The sequence below is a fragment of the Manis javanica genome, chromosome X (assembly GCF_040802235.1).
Source record: "Manis javanica isolate MJ-LG chromosome X, MJ_LKY, whole genome shotgun sequence".
NCBI lineage: Eukaryota > Metazoa > Chordata > Mammalia > Pholidota > Manidae > Manis > Manis javanica.
The window spans coordinates 17343226-17354085 of record NC_133174.1 but is presented as its reverse complement, the minus strand read 5'-3'; the positions used below and the strand labels follow the sequence as shown (position 1 = coordinate 17354085).

Sequence of the window (10860 nt, the reverse complement as noted above, 5' to 3'; positions counted from 1 at the left end):
TCACTGCGTGGCGCGTCACCGGGCGGCCGGCGGAGAGGGCGCCCTCCCGCGGAGGTTTGGTGAAGTTCTCAGCAGCCCAGGGATGGCAAGAGCGAAATCAGTAACTTGTTCTAGAAGAGAGGTTTCTAGAGGCAGGAAGGTGGTCCGTGGTGGCGCTAGACTGCATTCACAGTGGATAGACGCGAGGTGTCGCATGAACGCCCAAAGAACTTTTTCTAAAAAGTCAACCCGAGCAAACTCAATGCTTTAATGTAAAGATTACCACTAAATATAAACGTAACTTCCTATTTTAGGTAAACTGTTGTACCTAAAATTTGTGTGATGGAAGACATGTTAATTTTAATCACACGAAACCACGAGTTTTGGTTATCTGTGTTCACTGTGTACTTAAGATTAATTAACATGTTTTCTATCACACAAGTTTTAGGTACAACAGTTTACCTAAAACAGGAAGTTATGTTTCACTAAATGCATTCATTAGTTGAGTGAGAGTAGAAACTCTACAAAATATTGTATTTGGGTGGAGGTGCTAATCCTAAATTTAGGAACTTGTAAATTTGTAAGTTTATGAATTTAGAATTTATCTTTCTAGTTATACCCACCAATTCAGAAAACCCATCGAGATGATAAAAATGTTGAATCACTGTTGTACACCTAAGACTGATACAATGTCGACTCTGCTATTTAAAATGTGGAATTAGCGGTGATGATTGCACAACTTTGTGAATATACTAAAAACCAGTGAACTACAGTTTAAAAGGGTGATCCTTTGTGAATTATATCAATAAAAAATTCATTGATAACAAATGGAACATAACATGCTTCACTGTCAGAAACTTATTGGAAGTAGAAATGTCACAGGTAATGTTATAAATAATAGTAGTTAATAAATACTGGCACCAACGTAAGTATTAATCCTCACAACAATCTGATGAGGTATATACTTATTATTCCCATTTTACAAGTGATGTAAGTCCTAAAAAGATTAGGTAACATGCCCACAATTCCACAGCTAGTAAGCAGCAGAGCTGGAATTCATAGACAATTACAAGCATATTTTTTGAAGAAAATCAGCTTCATTGAGGTAAATTTGCATACCATAAAATTCACCCATTTTTAGTATACAATGCAGTAATTTTTCATAAATTTACAGAGTTGTGCAGTCACCACCACAGTCCAAATTTTGAGTATTTCCATCACCCCAAAGAGATCCCTTGTGTCCATTTGTAGTCAAACCCCATTTCCATCTCTGGTCCCAGGCAACCACTACTGGTCTTACTGTCTCTACAGATTCATCTTTTCTGGACATTTTATATAAATGGAATCATAAAATATGCAGTATTTTACATCTGGCTTCTTTCCCTTAGCATAATGGTTTTGAAGTTCATCCATGTTGTAGCATCTATTAATAGGAGTTCATTCCTTTTTATTGCTGAATGTACTTCCATTGTATGGACATACCACATTTTGTTGATCCACTCACCAGTTGATGGATATTTGGACTGTTGCCACTTTTTGGCTCTTGTAAATAATGCTGCTGTGAACATTCATGTACAAGTTTTTATGAAAACATGTTTTCAGTACTCTTGGTAAATACCTAGTTGTACAATCGCTGATTCCTATGGTAAATCTACATTCAACATTTTGGGGAACAGCCAGACTTTTCCAAAGTGGCTGCACCATTTTACATTCCCACCAGCAATGTATGAGGGCTCCAGTTTCTCCACAGCTTCACCAATTCTTGATATTGCCTCTTCTTTTTATTATAGACATTCTAGTAGATATGGTTTTAATTTGTATTTCTCTCATGGCTATGATATTGCTCATCTTTTCATGCACTTATTAGCCATTCATCTCTCTTCTTTGGTAAAAGAGCTATTCAAACCCATTTTTAAATAGAGTTGTTTATCTTTTTGTGAGTTGCAAAAGTTCTTTATATATTGTGGATACAAGTCTTGATCAGAAACATGATTTGCAGATGTTTTCTCCCAGTCTGTAGCTTGTCTTTTCATTTTCTTAATGGTGTCTTTGAAAAGCAAGTTTTAAATTTTGATGAAGTCCAGTTTATTTCTTTTTTATGAATCATGCTTTTGAGAATGCTTTGCCCAATCTAGGGTCACAAAGACTTACTCCTATGTTTTCTTCTTAAAGGTTCATCATTTTAGCTCTTATATTGAGGCTTATGATCTATTTTGAGTTAAGTTTTATGTATAGTAAGAGGTAAGGGTTTAACAACATCATGTTGCATGTGGATATCCAATTGTCCCAGCACTATTTGTTTAAAAAAATTCTTTCCCTATTGAATTGCCTTGGCATCTTTGTAGAACATAAATTGACCATAAGAGGCTTTACTGCTAGACTCTCAGTTCTGTTTCATTGATCTGTATGTCTATCTTTATGCCAGTACTGTGCTGTCTTAATTTTTTTAGTTTTATCGTACATTTGGAAATTGAAAAATCTAAGTCCCTTAACTATGTTCTTTTTCAGAACTGTTTTGGATCTTCTAGAGTTTTTGCATTTCCATATATTTTAGGATCAGCTAGTTTATGAATTTCTGCCAAAAAAAACTGGGTTTTTTTTTATAAGGATTGTTTTGAATTTGTAGTTCAATTTAGGGACAATCACCATCTTGACAATATTGAGACTTCCAATCCCAGAGGGCCATCCTGCCTCAATTATGCTCTGCAGTCTAACGCCCCTCACCAAACAGTGCTGCTCTTCTCCAAGCCACTGGGCAGAGTGAAGCTCTGCCGTCCTTTCAGCCAGGCCTGTAGCCTGGTGTGCAAGTGTGCTTCCCCTCCTTCCACTTCAGCTACTCTGCCCCAAGCTGAGGCGGCCAGAACTGACTTACCTACAGACCCTCTTTGCCCTGTACCAACAAAGACATTTTGTCCCGAGAGAGCTATGCGATCACTGTTTTTCTAAGGACTTAGTTTTAGAACTAATAAATAACCTCAGAGCCCAGATTCAATCCCATCTCTATCCTTAACCACAGTCCCCAAACCCTAAGGCTGTGCTTCTGGCAACAGTAATTACTGGAGGCTTTTTTTGACTTCTTTCACAGAGTAAACACCATATAGCAGCTCTTCACTGCTCCCACTAACCTCAGCTCTGGCGCTCACACTTAGTATGTGTGTGTGTTTGCATGCACATCTACTGAAATGCAGTGCTTATGAATATGTGGCTTGTATCTTGAGGCAACTAAAGTATAGTGTTGCTTTTCATTGGTTCATAAAGAACATAAAAATTACTAACTTTGAAAGGTATTTGCTCTTTATAACATTTTCATTTACAAGAGGGCATTGTCTGCATAGTGTATCAAAGTAAATAAATATATCCCATTAAAATGGTGATCTTAGTTTCATCTTGTGCTGATAGTGGACGTTTAACAACTTACATTAGTTTTCTAACCGGCTTAACCACACTCCTGGTTTCACTCTTATCTCACTGGCTGTTCCTCTGTAGCCCCGCAGTTCTCTATCTTCTCCCGGATGACTCCCTAACGTTGGCATGACCAGGACCCAGTCCTTGCCTTACCTACTCACACTCAGCCCCTTGGTAATCTCACAAACACCTCATGAATATGTGGCCTGCATGTTGAGGTTTCTGAAGTATTGTGTTATTTTTTCATTAGTTCATAAGAAGCACCAAAATTATTAACTTAAAACAATGTTTAAACATTTTCATAAGGGCATTGTCTACACTGTATTTTAAGGTAAATATATTCAGTTAAAATGGCAACATTCACTGCCTCTTTTATTGAGGATGGATGTTTAACAGCTTGTAGTGCCTGTCTCTCAAGCTTGTAGCATACCACACTGTTGTCTCCAAGACCAGTTCCCTTTGTTTCCTGGTCAACTCATGCCCCTTGGCATGCCCCAGGGCCCAGGCCTTGCATCTTCTCCTTTCTCCCTCACTCTGTGCAAACCTGCTCCTCTTGAAGTCCTCCCAGTCTCAGGAAATGACAATTCCATCCTTCTACTCCCTCAAGCCACAAACCTTGATGACATTGTTGATTGCTTTCTTTCCTTTATCCCTATATCCCGGAAACCCTGTGGGCTCTACCTGCAGAACAGTTGCAGAGCCTGGCCACTTCTCACTGTCTCTACTGTAATCTTCATTCCATTTCATTGTTGGAATGGTCTCCTTACCCATCTCCCATCTTCCACGTTTGTCTGCCTAAATTATTTTTTAACAAACCATTTTGTTATTTACTTTTTTGGTGTGTTTTATTTCCAGTGTTTTTTTTCCTTCAGTTTTATTGAGGTGTAATTGAAATTGACATAAAGCACTGTGTAAGTTAGAGGTGTACAGCATAATGACTGGGCATATATATATATAATTAAATGATTACCACAGTAACTTTAATTTACTGTGGTAAACTCCTCATACAGATAGAAGGGGGAAAAAAGAAGAGAAAAAGGAAAAATGTTTTTTTCCTTGTGATGAGAATTTTTAGGATTTACTCTCTTAGCAATTTTCAAATATACCATATAGCAGTGTTAGCTATAGTCATCATGTTGTACATCACATTGCCTAAATTCTATTATTTACACAGTAGTCTGACTATTAATCATTTTGCTCCTCTTCAAAAGTTTCCAAGGTTCCCAATTTCTCAAAGGCCAAAGACCTTACAATGGCCTTACACAGTCTTCATCTCCTTCAAATCAAGGCTCAAATGACATCTCTCACCCTGATCATACCAGTTAGAACTGGAACACCTCTCCCCCTCAGCACTCTGAATCTCTTTGCCCCCCTCTATTATTTTCCACAGTACTCTTCACATTCTAACAGGCCATATAATTTGCTTATTCATTTTGTTCACTACCTGACTTCTTTAATCTGTAAGACGGCAAGGATTTTTACATGTTTTGGTCACTGATAGATCCCCAGTGCTTAGAACAGGATTTGACACATAGTAGGCACTTATAAATATTTATGGCATGGATAACTAAATTGTGGAAGATTAAAAATGAAAAACTTAATGGAAATTAGTAGGAGTAAAACATTTGATATGTTAACCAGTATAATAATATTGTGTAGTTGAAAGAGCTGGAGGTGAGAGAGGCAACACAGAAGGGGAGAAGCCCTGAATACCATGGTCTATACTTGGTCTATACTCTGCAGCCTTCCTGATTTTTGCTTCTTTCCCCTCTCCCCTCCATGTGTCCAATACTATAACCCCACGAAATTATCAGCAGTTCTCTAAATAAAGGTGCCTTGCTGTCTCTCCCAGGCCTGTAACGCACTGCCCTGTGGGTGTCCTTTACACTTCCTTGTCCTCTCTCCTTTTTCCCTTTGGCCTGAACTTACAGATCACTTCTCTGAGAAGCCTTGCTTGACCCTCCCAAGCCTGGATTACATCCCCCCAACTTTGTACTCACTCACATAGCATCCCCATATGGTCTAAACCTATCACAATGTGCTGGGGACTCAGACCAAACCTGAATGTTTCCGAACCCTTTTTGGCTGGCTGAAAGTGCAAAGCAGTTACTCTAACAACTTCCAGCAAGGAATTGCTTACTAAGCATTTTGTTCCAGGAAGAATCACATTTTTTGTTGAGTCCTCTTGGCCATGCAGCTATAAGACAGGTTATCAATTCATTTTCCTTGAGGTAGCTCCCGACGGTGGTGAAATAACACAAATGAAAATACTTCTGCCACACTGCTTCATGCGGGGAGTGCCCTTTGAAGGCTTTTTGGCTTGTTTGTTGTGCCCACATCCCTTTTGGATGTTCAGGGATTTGGTTAGTGTTTGGGGGCTCATGCAGTGGGGGAAGATGGGATGAAACAATTGATATGCTTAGGAAAGGGTTCCCACCAAATGATTTGACTAAGATCTGATTTAGAGATGACCAGAGAGGACATCCCTGTGTAGGGAGGGCTCTTTAGAAACCATGAGATTGAAGTTTCTTTGTGAAAGCTTTAGGGTTTTTGCTTTGCTAGTGAAGTATAGAGAAAGAGTCAAGTTTGTGAGTTGGGAAGTGCAGAGAGAGAGCTGGAGAAATGCAGAGAAGTGGTTAACAGACCAGAAGGCCAAAGGTAGTAGGAGAGAAGCTAAGAGGAGCTATCTGAAGTGACAGGTGACCAGCAATGGCCAAGATGTGAAAACATTAGACAGGAATCTTCCAACATTCACCAAGACACTGATTTCCTATTAGTCATGCAATATAAAGGCTCAAGTTACTGTATCTGGCTGTTAAAAAACCCGGCTGGAAAATTTAGGGACCCTCAGATTGCATTTTGAAGGTTCCAACCGGGATAGAGACCAGGAAATAATGTTTAGGTCAACAGCCACCATCCTGTTGGAATGTGTCAGCATACTGGTCTTCATGTGGACCTGCATAAGAAGTTGGTACTTATTTGGAGACACTGGTGGACTCTGAGGGACAGATGATCTAGACCCAACAAGATGCCTGTAAGACCTTGAACAGCTAGAGTGCTTGATGAACACTTTTCAAGAGGAAGAGAATGCATATGCAGTTTTATTAGACTTCACTGTAAATAAAACTATTTGATTCCCAGAGATTGGGGTGGGAGGTAGTTACATGAAAAGTGATTACCAAAATGACGACTGTAGACTCTGGATTTCTGAAAAGGCTGAACTTCTTTTTTTAAAACGAGGGGATGGGGAGCATACAGTATCCTAAATCCTCAGATTCCCTGGGTAGGAACTTCCTTCTGACTCCTCCACCACTCCCAGTCCCAAGCCTCCAGCACGCCTCTGGATATCTCCCACTGTTAGAGAGCAGATCTGAGGACTCTACTCTCAAGTACTTAAGCTAGAAGGCTAAGAAAAGACAGCTTCCATTTGCCCCGTGGGGCTGCCAGTATGAAAGGATGCCCTTAAATTATTTAGGAGCTCCCATTACTTTCCAGTAATTGGTGGGAAAAGTAACTGAAGACAGGAATTAGTTGGAGTAGTAGTTTAAATGACGTAGTTTTACTTGGTCTTGGAGAAGCAGAACACTTCTTACTGTACTAAACCTTTCTATAAAACACTCCTCTTTTAAAAAACGAGAGTGAAAGAGGCTATAAGTCTGACATGTCTCTTTCTAGACAGGTCAGTGCCACACTATGTAATGTATAGCTCAAAATACATGTTAGCTAATGAACAAAAATCAAAATTCAGCGCTTTTAGGTGTTCAGGAATAATATATGAAAACTCAAATATTCAAAGTTGAATGTATGCTAGTTTAAAGTTTATTTTATAGCTTACAGTTTTTGAAAGATTGTTTTATAGTTTAAATTGGAAAAGGTAAGCTTATTTAACCTAGTTCCAAAGGGTGATTGTTTTTTCCTATTAAGTAGTTTACTTCAGCAAAACTGTACATACACCATGTGATATTTTGGCCTCTTGGGAAACATGGTCAAATTTGCTAGAAAGAGATAATGATTGCTTTTAGTCACACACCTCACTGTAAGTTCATAGGAATATTGGTCTAGAGAGAAAATGGCGGCAGGGGGTAAAGGTGGGGGTGGAGTAGAAGAAATTCCTCAGTTTAGGATCAGAACTGGGCAATGGCTGACTTAATTTATGGTTAGTTGTGAAACCACTGACTTCCAACTGTGCATTTCTGTCACCTATACTTTTATCACAAAGAGATGTCACAAAAGTAAATTTACAAAAGTCCTACAGTGTAGTTTTATATTCTTAAATCAAGAAAAGGCGATATTTAAAAATCATTAGCTAGAATTGTATAGCCGATTTGTTAAAAACGAACCACCACCCCAAAACACTGCCCTCCTGAAAGCTTTTTTCGCATCCTATTTTGACGCAAATAGAAACAGAACGGCGTTTTTAGAGCCGACATTTCTCGGTGTGGTGCAGACATGCCGTTTTCTATTAATTTTCCCACCTTTGGGAAATGTCTTTCTGAAACCCGTGTAATTGTTGGGCAATAAGCCAACTGGAACTATGACGCAATAATGCCCTGAAAGTTGCCTCGCAAAAATTATATCATTTGGCGCAGTTGTGGTCACTTTTATAACACAGGTAGAAACGGCAAAGCTTCCTCCACGTCGTCCCTAATTCTCCCACCCCCACCGTGAGTAGATGCAAAGACATTTTCAGGGCTTCCTAACCCTCAACCTCAGCAGCGCAGCGGCTCGAGCCCACCACTTATGCAGACTAAGAGGGACCGCCGGGAGGGGACTAGCATCAGTGAGCGTTTCTAGCCCCGACGGCCGCGCCAGAGGGAAAACCGCATCGGGCCGAGCTCGCGGCCGCAGCGCCGGGCACCCTATGCCCTTGGTGGGGCCGGGTGGCGTGGCCAGGCGCAACTTCGGGCCCCGCGGGCGTGGGACGGCCCTGCCCCCAACCCACTCCCACACCCGCGGCGCAGGAAGTGACGCGCGCTGACTGAAAGATGGCGGCATTGGCGCTCGACCAGGGGGAAGGTAAACACCCTCAGGGCCGCAGCCCCAGTGCGGGCCCCCTCGAGGCGCCAGTGGGGGCCAAGGCCGCCTCCCGGGCCTGCTGTCCAACTCTTGGCTTCCCACACTTCGACCGCACTACCTGCGTGTCAGGTTTCCGCGTTGCGACGACAGCGCACGGGGCCCCTTGCCGGCGGGCCCCGCCTCCCTGGGCGGGCCCCGGGCGGCTCCCGCGGCCCGCAGGGGGCGCACGGCCCGGAGCGGCCCCTGGCTCGTGGCCCCGCAGACCCCGCCCCTTGCCCGCCCCTTGCCCGCCTTCCTCCACCCCCGGCGTGGGTGATCCTGAGGCTCGGCGCGCTTCGGGGTAGAATCTCCGAGACGCCGTCGTCGACGCCGTCACAATCGGTGCTTCTGCCGTTGCCCGAGGCCCCCCAGCCCCTTCCCCCGCTCGCGGCCCCAGTCGGGCCTCCCGCCGAGCCCCGCCGGGCGCTGTGACGCCCCTGGCGTTGGCAAGGCCGGGCCGGGCCCCGACGCCGCGCCGCCTCGCGCCAAGCCCGACTGTCTCGACTTGCGACTCGGCGCTGTCTTCTTTCCCAGGACTGGTTCTGAGGGGGCCGCAGGCGCGCAGACTCGCCCCCCGCCGGAGCGCCCCGGCCCGGCCCGGGAGCGGCCCCTTGTAGACGTTTCGAGAGCCTGCCGAGTGCCGTCCCGGTGCCCGACCGCCCACTTCTTGGCCCACCGGCCCGCTTCTTCCTGATGCAGACTGCCGTCCACTAGAGGCTGGACAGACCCCCGAGGTGCGTAGCCGCCCCTGGCCCTCTGTCCTGCAGGGCCCGGGCTTCGTCCGCGATCCCGCGCTAGGCACGGATTCGGTAGCCCTTTTTGCACAGCGCCGAGTCAAACATTTGGTAGGCGCTGGGACCTAATTTGTCTTTGAGTTTACTTAAATTGTTTAAAATTTAATTTTTTCAAGGAGGAAAAAAAAGGAAGAAGCATAATTCAGCCATTTTTTGCAGCACACAACTGCAGGTACCATGATTATTTTCTTCCGAACCCGTCCCTTCCCTTTAAAAATTATATTTCTGCCTGAAATAGAACTATGCGAAATGCGAGGCATAAAACGCGGAATCAGGTGGTCTGGGTTAGACTGGGTGACCGAAAAAAATCGCGTACCGAGCCTCGGTTTCTTATCTATAAAATCTAGTTAGTAATAGCCACATCAGAGGGTAGTGAGGACTATATGAGGTCATATATGTGAAAGTCTATAGCTGGAAAGTGTTGTAAAAATGCAAGGCGATTTTTTAAGTAACCTTTGCTGGAATGGTTAATGCTGTAGTGGCTAACTGTTGCTGCCTCTTTATTTCTATAATGTAAGTATAAGCAATAAGTACGAAATAGCGAAGCAGTGCTCTGAATCAACTAGATGTATAATAGTCACGTTGCTTGGCCTTCCTACGAAATGCTAACTGCTTATTTAAATAACGGTATTTAATTCAAATTTAACGTTAATGGTTTGCTTTTCATTTTTCTAGGCCGCTTATGCCCTTTTTCTTACTTGGAGTTAAATGGTTAACACCTTATGTTTAGTCTTTTATATTTTCCGAATTTATGTTCTCATGTTAATCTGATTAAATTGTAATTTAGGGAATGCTATTAAGACATATACCCTAATTTTGATGCCTATTTTTCATATCTAGGGAACAAAATGCCTGAATATCTCTACTAATTTGAAAATTGTTGATGAGGAGCTTATACATGCATTCAGATTTCTGTAAATCCTCATCCTCATAGATCTAGAAATGTATAGAAAATTTCAACTTTTTAACTCAATCTAATAATATTTATGTAATTTAATTCTCTTTTTTATCACAACACTTAGTAGGTGCTTGGGACCAGCTTTTCAGTGGTAAAGGATATTAATTTGTTGACTTGGGGGTAATAATAGGATAGTAAATATTTGTGGTTTGAAAATTAATCTGTCGGAATTTATACATATGTGTAACATCAGTATGGAATCATTCTTATTCGGCACATCAAAAAACTAGTGTGGTTTGGCTTAAGAAAAATGGCCCACAAAAAGTGAAAGAGAAGCATTTTTTTTTAGTATATTATTTTTAGCTAACATGGTTTTCTGAATTTTTTCTTGAGATGTCCTATTAAATTTATAATCCAATACCAGTTGCCTTTCAAAATATGCTTTTGTATTTTATAAAAAGGAATAATAATAAAAGGCGGGCAGGATTAAATTAGCAAAAGGAAGAACCTACTTTAATGTGTTCTTGGGTTTATCACTTGTCCTGAAGATGAAATTTTGGCAAATCACTGTTTTATTGGGAATTTCAAGGTTTGACCTTTTCTCTGCTTTGATTTGGGTTGTCTGGGGCTAAAAATCTTGGAACCAGGGCTGATTTGGCATCATGGGTGTTCAAAAGGGCCGGAACTTGGTTTAATAGGTGGTGTGTAAAACTGGCATTGTACATTATA

The 10860-nt window shown here is 42.1% G+C and overlaps 1 protein-coding gene across 4 annotated transcripts in view; it reads left to right on the top strand.

Annotated features, from left to right (window-relative positions):
* Nucleotides 1-8721: 8721 nt before the first annotated feature.
* KLHL15 (kelch like family member 15) overlaps nt 8722-10860 on the top strand; it is a 41493-nt gene continuing 39354 nt past the window's right edge. For 2 of the 4 annotated variants that reach the window (XM_037026381.2, XM_073227311.1), the window contains exons 1-2: nt 8723-9173; nt 9350-9405. The gene's annotated coding sequence lies outside the window, so the exon portion shown is untranslated. Of the gene's footprint in view, nt 9174-9349; nt 9406-10860 lie in introns of all 4 variants that reach the window. The other 2 variants (XM_037026383.2, XM_037026379.2) reach the window with 2 other exon arrangements.